Here is a 6209-nt window from a genome sequence, read left to right on the forward strand (position 1 = left end):
AATTGTAGATGACAATTTGATATGTTTAGGTAATCGAATGACCTGTTTAGTTGGTCTCTTTAGTGTACAAGCAATGTTTTACCACTCTAACTAGTGGTAGTACCCTTGTTTGGTAAAAGATTAGATTTCAAACCTTATTAGGCAAGCTTAGCCTTCAAATTCAAGGACAATAGTAGGGTTTCTGACCTTTCCACTAAGCTTATTTTCGTTGTCTATGATATAAAAAGGGTGGTTATAGCTAACATGTTTCACTTTTACTTTCTCTCTGTGCTATCTCCTACGTCCTTAAGAAATTTCTTTTTAAGTTATCTTCTATAGAAGAGACAAGGAAGGTTTCCAGGAGCTTTTCAGAATGCCATTGATAAGTACCAACTGACTAGTAATTTCTAGAAAACCTTAGGTTGATGTCGAGGGAATTTACGTCTTTGCATTAGTACATGCATGATCAATATATAATAGATAAATGGTATGATAATTATGATTGTTTCTTATTTAGCTCAAGAAGCTGGAGAAGGTCTGAGTGATCGAGGCAAAGGACCAATAGAGTAGATTCTATCTTGAAGGTTTTGGTGAGTTCCTTTTTTCTTCCTTTAGGTTTTAAAACTATATGATATGTAGTCGTGTAAGGTAAGTTATCGCTGTTGAGTATATGTCGATGTGCTATGTATTAACGAGTCAATATTGTGTGTGTACATGGCCATGGTCACAATTAATACCCACATTGTGTGCGAGCCCAGTACCATACTACTTGCGATATTTGAAAATAAGGAAAGAAGCTTTATTTGTGATGCCTCCGGTAGGGTAGTTTTATATCATGGCCCAACCTTGCAAGAGAACACGTGTTCAATTTGAGAAGGAGTATAAATAATGATATATGATTATGACTAATATGCGATTTTGATTTCTAAAGCATGGGTTCGAGGTTGGCACAAGGTTGAGCACAGGTAAACATACATGATTGAGAGAAGTGTGCATGAATTATTGACATGTACCCACCGAGGACTCCATGTGATATAATTGTGATGTGTGCGCTAGTAAACTGTACTGGAAGATTTGGCATAATGTTACTGTAGGGCAGAGTCTAAAAAAATGTCTTTATCATTGAGTCGATCAGGAAGCGACTTGACTATTTTGTATCATGCATGGCTGTTCGATGAAAGGCGTTTACATACGTTTTGTGTTTAACTTTTGGTTTTACTTTGTAAATGTATTGTTTTGTCTTATAAAATGTAATTGTCCCTAGTTATAATTGTGATCGCCAAACTCCCTTGATTTGTAGTTTCCAAAACTATATTTTCCTAAGTGTATTCGTTGTTGATGGCGGAGTTTAACTGATGGGTAGATTATTAATTCCTATTACTCTCCTTAAAGATGAAATAACAATTGAGTAAAGAATAATGATTTAAACGTAAAAGCGGAATCCTTATAACTGCTTTGTCAAAATTTAAAATTAAGTCAAACGATTTGAATCTGTCAATAATGCCCCGGTCTATTGGGAAGTTTATTTGGCTGTTCAATTTATGCCAAGTCTTCCTGACAAGCTAAAGTATGTTACAAGATGCTTCAAGCTCTCACTAAGGTTTAACACTATCATATAGTTTTTTATTGTGGATTTTTAATATAACATGGTGTAAATATGTAGTTGAGTAATTTAAATTTCAATTTGCTATTATTTCTTTTGTTTATTTTGAATGTAACTAGTTGCCCGATTAATTTTTGGAACCTTGAGGATAATTGTAGAATTCGAGGAAGTTTTGAGATAATTTTGGGATTTCTTGGGGGTGTGACACAGTGAAATCGTAATACCAAGTAAGGGATATCGTGATTTTTTCAACAGATTTTATTGAAGGACCAAAAATTTTTAGGTATCCGGATATCGACTCTTGATATCACGATATTCTTGAAATTTAAAAAATAAAAAAAATTTGGTTCATCCATAGTAATATCGTGATATTGGAATTTTGAAATCACAATACCTCGAGTAGTGTCGAAATGGTTGAAGGTCCAAAGATAGGGGATATCGCAATATTCACTCTTGGGTATCACAATATTTGAGTCAAGTCAGGAAAATTACTCATTTTTGACATCGTAACCCACGTTTTTAGCCCTGTTTTAACCCCTAAGTACTCAAGAATACTCCAAAAATCCCTAAAATTTTCTCAATTCTTCTTCCTTCACTCCCTTTACACTTTTCTATTAATTGTTTGCTACATTTAACTCACTAGTTTACTTTATTGTGTAGATTTTGTTTCTTCTCTCCATCTATCAGAAAATTCCTCTTCCTCTTACTTTGGGGACTCTCAAGTAAGCAAGAAGCATAGAAAAAAGGTATTCTCCTTTAGCGTTGACAAAGAGTTCAAGTTTCCCATCATTTGTCTTGATGCATTATATGTTTTTTGTTTGAAACGGTCATTATTAAATTTTGTTATGCCTACTCGTCAAAATAGATCCCAATCTTTATCCATCAAATCGCTTGAGTTTAATAGTGCAAAATTTGTATCTAAGCAAGTGACCGCATAAAACAAACAATCTTATAAAAAGATTTTATAAGCATGGCTTTACCGCAAACGTATAGGTCAGTTATAAAATTTGTAGTGTTACAATGGGACACCAGAGTTTTTGAAGGATTGAATCCAAAGGAAATGGCGATTGAGTGATAAATAGCATACATGATAGAGTATATTGTGCGATAAAGGAGATTGGCTACTAATACAATTTTATAGTAAGCTAAATCATAACAAGGAAATTTTACAAGAAAATGAAATATGTTAATCTAGGTACTAAATTGCAAAGAGTATAAAACAAAGAAATTAATCAAATAAATGAATAACGGTCGTTTGTTGATTTTGGTATGGTTCAATGGTCCTTGAACTAGGGACTTAAATTACTAAGTAGCTCCATTTGATCTTTTGATCTCAATTTTACTAACTTAGACAAATTAATTCATTTATCTTTTGATCTCATTGATTAATCTGGGACTAATGAACGGGTGCGCAACAAGATTACCTCTCAGTCTCACTTGCTTAGATGTTCCCCTAGGAGCGTCACTTCCTAAGTTTTTAGGTCTATTCGATTTAATTAAATTTATTACGACCTAGTCATTTATCTAGCACATCTCCATCAACCAGCCTCCTTTTAGATTTAGCTACTCATGCTAAAAATAAAGAGAATGAACATAAAAATGAGAAGCCATTAAAGTGAAAAATATAAAAGTTTAAATTTTTATTAAAGAAATCTTCAAGAACATGAAACTAAAAGCATTTAACAAGAAAATATAAAGCAATAAACATAAAAGGAACAAACTTTAATTGATTAAAAGTAAAAGAAATTGAAATATATTAAAATAAAGCTAAAGATATCTTACAACAAAGGTACAGGAACAGAAAGTTAAATAAACCTAAGCTACAGTGATAACTAACTTAACTAACACTAAGAACATCAATAAAAAAAGTAATTTCAGATCTAAAACTAAGAAGGAAGAAGAGAAAATATAAACCTTAGAAAAAGTGTAGAAAAAACTAAGAAAAAACCTAGAGAAATCTAAGGCTAAAACTAAACTAATGTGTGTCTCTCCTCATTAGCCAAATTTGGCTATTTTAGGCTGCAATCTGATGGAATTTCATTTCCAAAATTACCCTAGATATGCCTTGAGTTATTGGTGGATTGAGCAGACAAAGACTATCATTTTTGTCAAATTTTGTCCCCTCATTATGCCAGTGTCGCAATATCCAAAAGAGGGTATTGTAATAACTCAAGTAGTTTCGAGACTTGAGGTCTTCTTAGAAGGGTGGATATCGTGATAACATTGAAGGGTGGTCTCCAATATTCCATATTGTTAGAGTTATCAAGATCCCAAGGTGTGGATATTGTGATACCTTTTCCTTTGGTGCCATTCTCTCTTGTTTTTAAACTCCAACATGTCCCTGCACCACTCATCCACATGTTAGACCCCCAATGGAACTATTGGCCAAATTGGGTCACAAATTGAGCAAGAACGAGACATTTTCACTTATAACTTAAAATCTAAAAATTATGAAAAACTATGCAAAAGATGCTACTTTGTTCGAGAATAAGCTCCTTAAGTATACCAGGAAAGCCTAATTTATCATATCAAATTATGGAAGATAAAACTCACCCACACTTAACTCTTTGCTTGTTCTCAAGCAAACACACCAAAGATGCAAAAGGAATGACGACTCTTGGACTAAATCAGATAATTAAGTCACATAGTGGTAAAATATCAAACTCGTATAAGAACTACTTTACATGCAACTTAAGAGTGATATCTAGCTAACTTTTTTATTCCTAATGCAAACATAATTAGGTCACTAAGATAAAATGTTAATAGATATAGAGGCAATGGAAATGAATGTATGTACAAGTGTTATGCATCAAAATAAATTAAGTGGATCGCTCATAGATATTTAAAAAGAATTGGTCATGTTCATTCAAATAAATGCAAGCTGTTTACGAATTACTGTATTGGTGACTTATTCGGGTTCCAAAAGTCTTTTAGGCTTGTAGCATTCTAAGGCTTAGGACAGTTTGGAATTCAAAAAATAGATACTTAAGACAGGTTCAAGCACTAGAAACGGTTAAACACATGACATTTTTCCATACTCGTCCCTAATTTATTTACAAGCTCACCTCTTTATTTCTCCTTCTCTTGCTTACCTTATTTCTTCAAAATGTTAGAAGGTGTTATGTGAGATTAGTACATACTAACTCACGTAATCCTTTCATTTTCTTTTTTTCTTCACACACAAATTCACAGAAATGTTTCTACCTAGCCCTCAATATTCATGGCCCAACATCTATTACGTAGTGCATTTTAAAGAACAAGACCAAGAAGGATCAAGTACTAGACTCATTTAGGCTCGAGGCTTTGATCTTAAGGCTTACAAGAAAAAGGGTACTGGAGGCTTAAAGATATGGGAACTAGGGGTACATAGTAACAAGTAATCTTTTAGGCTCTAGGTTATTTCAAACAATACCTAAGGTCTTTCCCGAATCACTCACATAACGCCAATTCTTTCAAGCATATATCTATTTAAACAAACAATTAACAATTCAAATTATTTATCTACAAGGGTTTGTATACTTTATTCATCCTATGGTACACTTTATAAATTTTCATTTAGGTTATTGTCTCTACCCTATTATACACATTAACTAATTGAACTAATTAGTCTATAATTAGGAGTAGCAAATTATCTTGTATTATTCAACATTTATAAGTTCAATAATTTTTTGTACTTATTAAATATTTACAACTAATGACTTATTACCTAATTGTAGTCCAAGCACCATGCAATAACACTAAACAAAAATGAAAAATATTTTTGGTATTTTTGAAAAAAGCAAAAAAAAAAAAATAAACACACAAAATAACGTAAAAGCAAAAACAAATAAAATACATAAAACTATGTGCAATCCCCCACACTTAGACTACACATTGTCCCCAATGTGTTCTTGAAAAAGATATGAGGTTACCAGACTTCCCTAAAATAGAGTGTCAAACTAGCTCGGAGGTCCACGTACTTGTTGAAGCTCGCGAATGTTGTGTAGCCTTTCAGGGTAACTCGATGCACATAAAATAAACACACACAAAAAAACAAAAAACTAAAATACGAAATAGAAAAATAGAAAAATAGAAAAATAAGTTCTAAAAGTAGTGTAGTTTAATAGTTTACATACTGCACGAATAATTACAAATAAATTGTGAAAACATGTAACTAATCTAAGTCCGAACTGGACTCCTCGACCAAGAACATGTTTCGATTGAATGCATGATTCCTCTTCACGAATAATTCCTGTAAAATTAGGCTTTCCTAGTATATTTAAGGAGCTTTTTCTCAAGCAAATAGCATATTTTCCGTGGTTTTTTGTAATTTTTAGATTTTAGTAATAAGTGTAAATGCCTTTTTTTTTTACTCATTTTGATTCCTAAATTGGCCAATAGTGCCATTGGGGGCCCTAACATATGGTTAAGTGATGTAGGGATGTGTTGGAGGCTAAAATTGGGTGAGAATGGCACCAAAGGAGAGGGTTTTGCGATATCCAAACCTTGGAATCACGATACCTCCGAAAGAATCAAGATTGGAGACCACCCTTCAGTGGTATCACAATATCCACCCTCCAAGAAGGCCCCCAAGTTTGAAACTATGCGAGATATCGTGTTATCCTCTTCCTTGGTATCGTGATATCGA

Source organism: Gossypium hirsutum, chromosome A08 (genome assembly GCF_007990345.1).
Source record: "Gossypium hirsutum isolate 1008001.06 chromosome A08, Gossypium_hirsutum_v2.1, whole genome shotgun sequence".
NCBI classification, from domain to species: domain Eukaryota; kingdom Viridiplantae; phylum Streptophyta; class Magnoliopsida; order Malvales; family Malvaceae; genus Gossypium; species Gossypium hirsutum.